The following is an 8,710-nucleotide window of genomic DNA, read 5'->3' as shown; positions in this document are numbered from 1 at the left end:
ATCCAGGCAACATCCTTGTAAATCTCCTCTGCACCCTTTCTATGGTTTCCACATCCTTCCTGTAATGAGGCAACCAGAACTGCAAATGGGGTCTGACCATGGTCCTATGTAGCTGTCAGGTTTGTTAGAAAACTGAAAGCAGAATGGGAAACCATTAGTTGGATGTTCTACAGAGCAGAGTAAGGAACCAGAGGTGGGTTTGCACAGGGCAGAGCTTTGGTCTGTGGACGATTGTCGGGGTAAAAACGTATGACGAGGAGAAGGGAATCAGCAGCAGGGCATGGCAATGAATGACAGAGTAGCTACATTTGGAGAAAATAATTCATTTGCCAGACTCCTGACACAAACAATGCCTATTGTGAGGTGTTCCATTGGTTGAGGAACATGTGTGTTTTGGAATGATTATATCTATTTAGGTAGTTGTTCCTGCTTGTTCATCCTGTAATATTATATTTGGATGGTTATTATGAATTGTCCTATCTGTAATGTATTGATTATCATATAATTTGTAAGATTTTGACTCTAAAACTGGATCAAACTTGAATATCTGCTGCCTTTATGAAGTTACAGTGGTCATTCGTGAGTTTGTATTTTAAAGCAAAATTTTGGTGAATTATACTTGCCACTTGATTGTACCTGTGTAAGTAATCAGATTGAGTTAAACTGCTGCAGAATCCTGGAATGTGTTGGCTTGTGTCTGATTTCTCTTAGCATTTTTTGCATTTATTGCCTGGTTTGTTGGCCCTTTATGTATCTTTTTTTGATTTTTTTTAAATGTTAACCCCTAGTCCTCTATTTTCATAAGGAATCTCTCTTTCTGCGAAGTGGTCCCCAACTCTGAGTTGGACATTTGATGCTTCCATGACAAACATCTCGTCTGCTCAGATCGTTGGGATGTTTTCCATGGAGGGTCATAATCATTCCGCTGGTTAACATTTTCTTCAATAGTGATTATTTATTTTTCTGAGTTTGCCTCGCATTTAAGTTTTCTCGTGTGTACTTCATATCACAATTGCATATGTTCACATGAAGTTCTGAATCCTGCTGAATTAGTTTTTGGAGAAAATATATACGTAGAAGTTTTAACTGACTGTTTTGTGAGTTTTTGATGTCTAATTTCTTGTCCTCCTCCTGTCTTAGGAGGTGTTGATCTAACTGTTTCAATGTAAATACTGTTCCCAAAATTTATCATTTCGGTTGTTATTTTTCTTTGTAAATTTTCAAGATCAGAATGGAACCAAGATGTTTTCTCCTAAAGAATATATTAATATGGGTACAGTGAAAGTGTTTATTCCCTTTGTCGAATTTTATTATTATTGAGCTCTGCATGACAGTTTTTTTTTACGACTTGAAGTAAACGTTGTCAAAAGTTTTCACTACTTGACACTACTTTCTAATTTCTAATTACTTGCATCCAGATTCCGGGATATCAAGAGCCCTGATGAGGGGTCTTGACCCAAAACATTTATTCCGATTTATAGATGCTGCCTGACCTGCTGAGCTCCTCCAGCACATTGTGTGTATTGTTCTGCAAGATTTCCAGCATCTGCAATATCTCTTATGTCCTATATACGTATGTTTCTCGAAAGGACAGAGGTTGATAGATAATTTATTGGATTGGGCATGAAGGGGTACCAGGAGAAGGCAGGAGATTGTGGTTGAGAGGAAAATTGGATCAGCCATGATGAAGTTGTGGAGCAGACTCGATGGGCTAAATAATCTAATTCTGTTCCTACGTCTTATGGTCTTCTGTTTCATATTCTACCAGCTCTACTGCAACTTGCATTTTTTTGGCTCTGCACTTATCCTGTCCAACGTTCATGTTTATATCTTTAGAAAGTATTTCTACTATTTAATTTAATTGTTCTACCTTTGACGATGAAGACACGATCATCCACCTACAGAGGGTTTTTCAACCCATACTAATTACAATTATACATATTCTCGTTTCTCAGTTTTCTAGGAACTTGTCTGCTCTAATCGCAGGGATATTTCGTATTCATCTCTCTTCTTCCTCTGCTGTCCCCTACATTTCTTACTCTGACATCTTTTTTTCCCAAAAAATGCAAATAATTCAAGAGTACCAAGGGCAAAAGAGAATATGGATGCTATTGCTAAAGATAGAATGTGCTTTGGAAGCTGAAAGGCCTGAAGGTTGATAAGATTCCTGGACCGGATGGAGTGCAGCCCAGAGTTCAGAAAGAGGTAACTGAAGAGTTTGTGAAGGCATCGGAGTCATAAACCACTACAACACAGGAGAATGCCATTCGGCCAAACTATTAATCTGCCGAGTTCCTGTAACCTCCACAGTGACCTTATCCCTCCATACCACTCACATCCATGTACCCATCTAAACTTCTCTGAAATATTGAAATCGACCCTGCCACTTACTGTGGCAGCCATTTCCATATTCTCACCGGCTCTGAGTGTAGTTTCTCTTAAAGAATAAGCGATTACCTCTCAACAATCACAAGGTTTGGAAATGGTTCTGGTGTTGTAAATGTCAGAAGGGAGGGAGGCAGAAGAAAGGAAATGATAGGACGGTTAGTCTGCCTTCAGTGGTTGGAGTCCATCCAGGATGATTTTTCTGGGTACTTGGAGGCACGTGATAAAATATGCCGACGTCAGCATGGTTTCCTTCAGGGGAAAAATTGAGAAATCCGTTGGAATTACTTGATGAAATAGCAGGCAAGATAGACAAAGCAGAGACAGTGGATGTTGTTTGCTTGAATTATCAGATGGCCTTTGACATGTTCTTGCACATGAGACTGCTTAACAAGATCACAGCTCATGGTATTACAGGGAAGATACCAGTATCGATCGTAGATTGTTTTACTGGCAGGAGGGAAAGAGCCATAGCAATGCAAGCCTATTCTGTTTGCTGCCGGTAGCTAATGGCTTTCCCCTGTGGTCAGTATTGAGAGCGCTTCTTTTCATGTTAGGTAGCGACGATCTGGATGACAGAATTGAGGGCTTGGTGATCAAATTTGCTCTTGATACGGAGGTAGGTGCCGGGCAGCCAGATTAGATCAAAACTGGGAAGGTTATGGATGGGAATGGTCCGCTTACATGTCAATGGGGCATGGCAGAATAATACTTCTGCACAGTCTAGATGGGCCGTAGGTTCGATTTTTACTGCAGTGTTTTATGTTACTAACGAACTTGGAAGTCATGCAGGCATCTCAACCCCGCACGTTCTGGGACCAGGTTGTTGCAACTAAATATTTTTACTTGCGGCTTTTTAGAGAAATTATTTCAATTATTGCCTCATTTATATTTTTAGCACTGAGATATTTGAGTTGCGAAAACCATTACCTCTGCATCTTTACCTGGCCGTGAACTGTGGTAAGACGTCGAATTACAAAATCCGAGGCAGATAAACGAGCATGACAGCGCAGTGCCAGGCAACTACATTAAAACAAGAAGTCACAAAGGAGAGGCAGAGAAACTCGGAGCAGGGTTCTGCGAAACTAAAGTATTATGCAAACAGTTTTAAAGCCGAATGCCAGCTCAGCTTTGTAGGGTATCACTACTTTGATAGAAATAAACTGGAAGAGAGTTGCATTATCGTCTGGAGAGAAAATCACGGCAAACACGTATATCACAGAGGACGGGGCACCCGCCGTCGTCTGCTGGGAACAGCTTATAAACACGAAATGGGTAATCAAACGGGTTGGGAGAACAAAATTGGTATTTTTTAAATTCATTTCTGATTGATTGACTGACTGATTGATTGATTGATTGATTGATTAAGATACAGCACCGAATTGTTGCTTCAGCCCCTTCCATCTGTGCCGCCCAGTAATCCCCTGATTTAATCCGGGCCGGACGGACTGGGAGAAATATGTTTCGACGTCGCAATTAATAATACGGTTTAAGGCTTGGTGAAATGGTCTGCCCAAAATTGCCTGCGACTGTCGAAGTGCCAGTGATCTAGATTGGGTAAAATTGTGTTAAGTGTAAAATAAGAACCGGACTGTACTGAAAACCAAATGGTTGCGCTCGATCACTTGTGAGGGAATGAGGTCATTCAAGGGGCTTCTGTACCAATGGGGAATTCGTTTGAGACTAATATCCACCACTCCGCCCGCTGACAGGTTGTTGGAGAGAAAAGATAGAGCAGACAATCAAGTCAAATACCTAAATTATGCGAACCGTCATTTTGGTGGAAAGGAAGACACTCGCAGAAGTTACTTCAGTAAAGGACGCCGGACAAGTGTGAAGCTTGTGAGAAGACATCGGTGGCAGAATGCTCACGTTAAAGTAAAGGGCAGTGCTGGCAAAAATAGGCAAGCCCTTTTGAAAAGGCACATTAACGGAATGGTAGGAGTATGAGCAGCGGTGATCAAACCAAGTCCTTGTGGAGTATGAGGGTCATGACAGTACATTAGCAGGACAATGGTTGGCCATGGAATATTCCTTGCAGAAAGTATAAAACAGAAACCGAATAGATTCATTGAAATGTTTCACTGCAGGGAATAGACGTGGTTAGCTTCAACAATGATCTTTGTGTAGAACTACTGCATATGTTTCAACTGACAAATGAATGCATCTCATCTATATTTATTCGTCAAACGAACATAGTTTGTGAGTTCGCTGCAGGGGACTGTGCTTACATTAGACCTGATGTGATTTCCACTACACTAGCTCATGAGGAATCAGGGTGCAGCAATTGAGGCTATTTGAGAACATAGCAACATTAGAGTGGTCGAAGTGTGAGAAATCGTCATGAATGTCCTCATACTCTGGCCATCTCCAAAGAAGGGTGTTGTAGGAACAAACGCGGAGATGATTGTGGCCTTAGCAAATGTCTTTCTAACCTCCTTATTAAAATATAATGTAGCGAGAGGGCGGGAGATAGCTAATGTTCTGTAAAAAGAAGTAGAGATAAGCTAGCGGTTGTAGGGTAGGTGAGCTTTACAGCAGCGGAGGGTCAGCTAATGAATGGTGCTCGAATGGACACGATTTACTTGTAGAGACAAGTACTGTCACTCGCAGGGGTCTGCAGAAGAATGTTCAGCTTCACAGAGTGGGTAAAGGAGTGTCTGGTGGAATACAACACATGGAGGTGTGGGGTATGTACTTTGGAAGGAGTGATTAATGCGCAGAAAGGTTTCCAATTGGCGAGAAAACTCATACATAAGATATTCATTTGTAGTTATGAATCCTAGTTCTGGATTTCCAGAAGACTACTTTGCAGGTTAATTCGATAGTAAAAAAAAAAAAGGCAAAAGCAATACTGGCATTTCTTTGCAAGGGAATTGAGTGTAAGGCATCAGCAGTCTTGAGGGCCAATCAACTGCGTGTAGTTCTTGACAGCTGAGAGGGTAATAGTGTCTGGGCAGAGGGAAAGGATTGGGGTTGATTAACACATCACGCAACAATGAAAGGTGTAAGCTTGATGGGACGAATGGCCTAAATTTTTTTCTATACCCTGTGGTCCAATAGTCTTCTCCCATGTGAATTGGGCCTTCGTCTAAAGCCTCACTAACGTGGGAATCAACATCACCTTAAAAAAACACCCAAGAGAACGATGAAATCCGACGCCTTCCTCAGAAAGACATGAAAGCGAATTTTAGAAGTAAAGTTTCTGAAGATGATGTTTGATTTGTGCAGACAGTCCACGTGCTGGTAAACAGATCATGAATTTCATGCCAACTCACTGGACACAGCTACACTCACCGATGAAGTTAGGGTGCCTGTACAACCTGATGTTTACTGTTTATAGCTTGTTGTAAGACGTGCGGATGTTGGATCAATCAGCTAAATCTCTTACTGTAGCTCCGAGCATGGACCCGGTTCAGTCCAGTCTTCGCCTCTTTTCGTTGTGACTGCAGTATTTCCGGAATGTGTTCTGGTTCCTTTCCGTCACCGAGAAGCAACGGATTCGTTGGTCAGTCTATCAATGTGCATTTACACTAGGGTGCCGGATTCACTACCGAATGGCGTGGTGAAAAAATAAAAATAAAAGGTAATATGAGTGTAAATATGGAGGCACGCGGGCTGCGGATATCGCAGTGTCTGTTCCCGGGCTCTAGACCAATTTTATTCTCCCTCCGGCCACGTTCTCCGATGACGGCCCGTCTGTACTATCAAAATAGAACACAGTGGGCCGAAGGGCCTGTATTGTGCTGTACGTTTTCTGTGTTTCTAATGCTTTTTGTTCCAGAGCGGAGTATCGCATGAATTTTACCCCGTATGACCGCTAAATGATACCGCTGAGATGGCTCTTAAATATCTCTTCCCTTCACGTTTAATGAGCCCTGCTACACGAAGACGCACACAGATCATTGTCTGACTTTTGGAAACGCCTGATGGTACAGAGCATAACCCAAAGGAGATGTCTAACATTCTCTTTTCCATCCCACCGACGATTCGCTTCGCCCATTACTTTCAAACGCAGCAATTCCTTAAACCATTGTGCCATACCTTTCAACACACACATATGCCTTCTGGTGTTTGCTATTGGTGCCCTGGGAAACAGGTACTGACTATCCACCCTATCTATGCCTCTCATAATTTTGTAAACCTCTATCAAGTCCCCTTTCATTCTTCTACGCTCCAAAGAGAAAAGACCCAGCTCTGCGAACCTTGCTTCATATGACTTGTTCTCCAATCCAAGCAACATCCTGGTAAATCTCCTCTGCATCCCCTCCATAGCTTCCACGTCCTTCCGATAATGACGTGACCAGAATTGAACACAATACTCTAAGTGCGGTCTCACCAGAGATATGTAGAGTTGCAACATGATCGCTCTACTCTTGAACTCAACCCCCCTGTTAATGAAGCCTAGCATCCCATAAGCCTTCTTAACTACCCTATCAACCTGTGCAGCGGCCTTGAAGGACGTATGGATTTGAACCCCAAGGTCTCTTTGTTCATCCACACTCTTAAGTAACTGACCACTAATCCTGTACTCAGTCTCCTGGTTTGTCCTTCCAAAATGCATCACCTCACACTTGTCCTGATTGAACTCCATCTGCAATTTTTCTGCCCTACTCTGCAGCCTGTCTATATCCTCTTGTAAGCTTCGAACACCTACAGCTCCATCCACAGCTCCTCCAATATTTGTGTCATCCATAAACTTACTCACGCATCCTTCCACCTCTACATCCAAACAACACACACAAAATGCTGGTGGAACACAGCAGGCCTGGCAGCATCTATGAGGAGAAGTACTGTCGACGTTTCGGGCAGAGACCCTTCGTCAGGACTAACTGAAGGGAGAGATACTAAGAAATTTGGAAGTAGTGGGGGGAGGGGGAAATGCGGAATGATAGGAGAAGACTGGAGGGAGTGGGATGAAGCTAAGAACTGGAAAGGTGATTGGCGAAAGTGATACAGAGCTGGAGAAGGGAAAGGATCGTGGGACGGGAGGCCCCGGGAGAAAGAAAAGGGGGGAGCACCAGAGGGAGATGGAGAACAGGCAGAGTGTTGGGCAGAGAGAGAGGGAAAAAACTAAATATGTCAGGATGGGGTAAGAAGGGGAGGAGGGGCATTAACGGAAATTAGAGAAGTCAATGTTCATGCCATCAGGTTGGAGGCTACCCAGCCGGTATACCTGATGGCATGAACAACACCTTAGATACCGGCTAGGTATCCTCCAACCTGATGGCATGAACATTGACTTCTCTAATTTCCATTAATGCCCCTCCTCCCCTTCTTACCCCATCCCTGACATATTAAGTTTGTTTTTTTTTTATTTTTTTCCTCTCTCTCTCTGCCCATCACTCTGCCTGTTCTCCAATTGCTCCTCCAATGACAATGATTAACTTCTATTTTGTTCGATTGCAGCCTTTCCAGGTCGCGAATGGTAAGAGGTAGAGAAGAAGAGTGACGGACGGTGATATATTTCTCGGCAAAACAGATTTCATACTCGCAGCTAATCTCTGAGGTGGCGAGTATCCCGCCACAGTAGTTGTTGCTCAGGACGCTGAAGCTGCCGCTTGGACAGCATTGCACACAGTGCACACTGTAGAGTGAAATATCATTAAGCGAGATTCCTTTCCTGGATAGTGTCAGTATTCCTGTGACGTACGATAGATATATTGTCTCGTTAAGCGAGGAATATTCTGTCATACTCTTGATCCCTGACATGTGTGGACAGAAAATAGGATATTTCAAGTGGCGTATCACAGACCAAGTCTTCACCGTGATTTTTGTCTCCTGTTGCAAGGCAGTTTGAAACCTAATTTGCCAATCAAACTCTGATTCACTGGGTTCCAGCCTTACTCACGGTCCGCAAATCCATTTGGATAGGAATACTGGGAAATGCGTCCACATTCATTCGCTAATGCAAAAGCCATGGGTTTTAGATGGTGCTTGTGAAACGATGGTGTTGCGCAATTCGGTATTCCAATCTACGGCTGGTGTCACCAATGTAGAGGCTGCCGCACCATGCGAAATGGATATAAGCGTCTGACCTGGAAGGACAGATCTTCATGAATGGTGTTTAGTGAGGGAGGAGGTGTGGCGCTTGTAACGTTTGTAGGGATAAGTTACAGGAAGGAGATCAGAAGGAAGAGACAATGGACAAGGGAGTAATATGGAAAGCGAAATCTGATAAAAGCTGAGTGTGGTGTGGGGTAGGGAATGTGAATCGTCGTAAGTTCCCATTGGACCCGGGGTAAGTTATGGAGGATGATATGCTCGTAGGGTGGTAGGTAACGACATGAACAGCCTTTACCCAGTTTTGATGCGGGAGGCTAAA

Source organism: Hypanus sabinus, chromosome 6 (assembly GCF_030144855.1).
Source record: "Hypanus sabinus isolate sHypSab1 chromosome 6, sHypSab1.hap1, whole genome shotgun sequence".
Taxonomy (NCBI): domain Eukaryota; kingdom Metazoa; phylum Chordata; class Chondrichthyes; order Myliobatiformes; family Dasyatidae; genus Hypanus; species Hypanus sabinus.
This window is presented reverse-complemented; position numbering follows the sequence as displayed.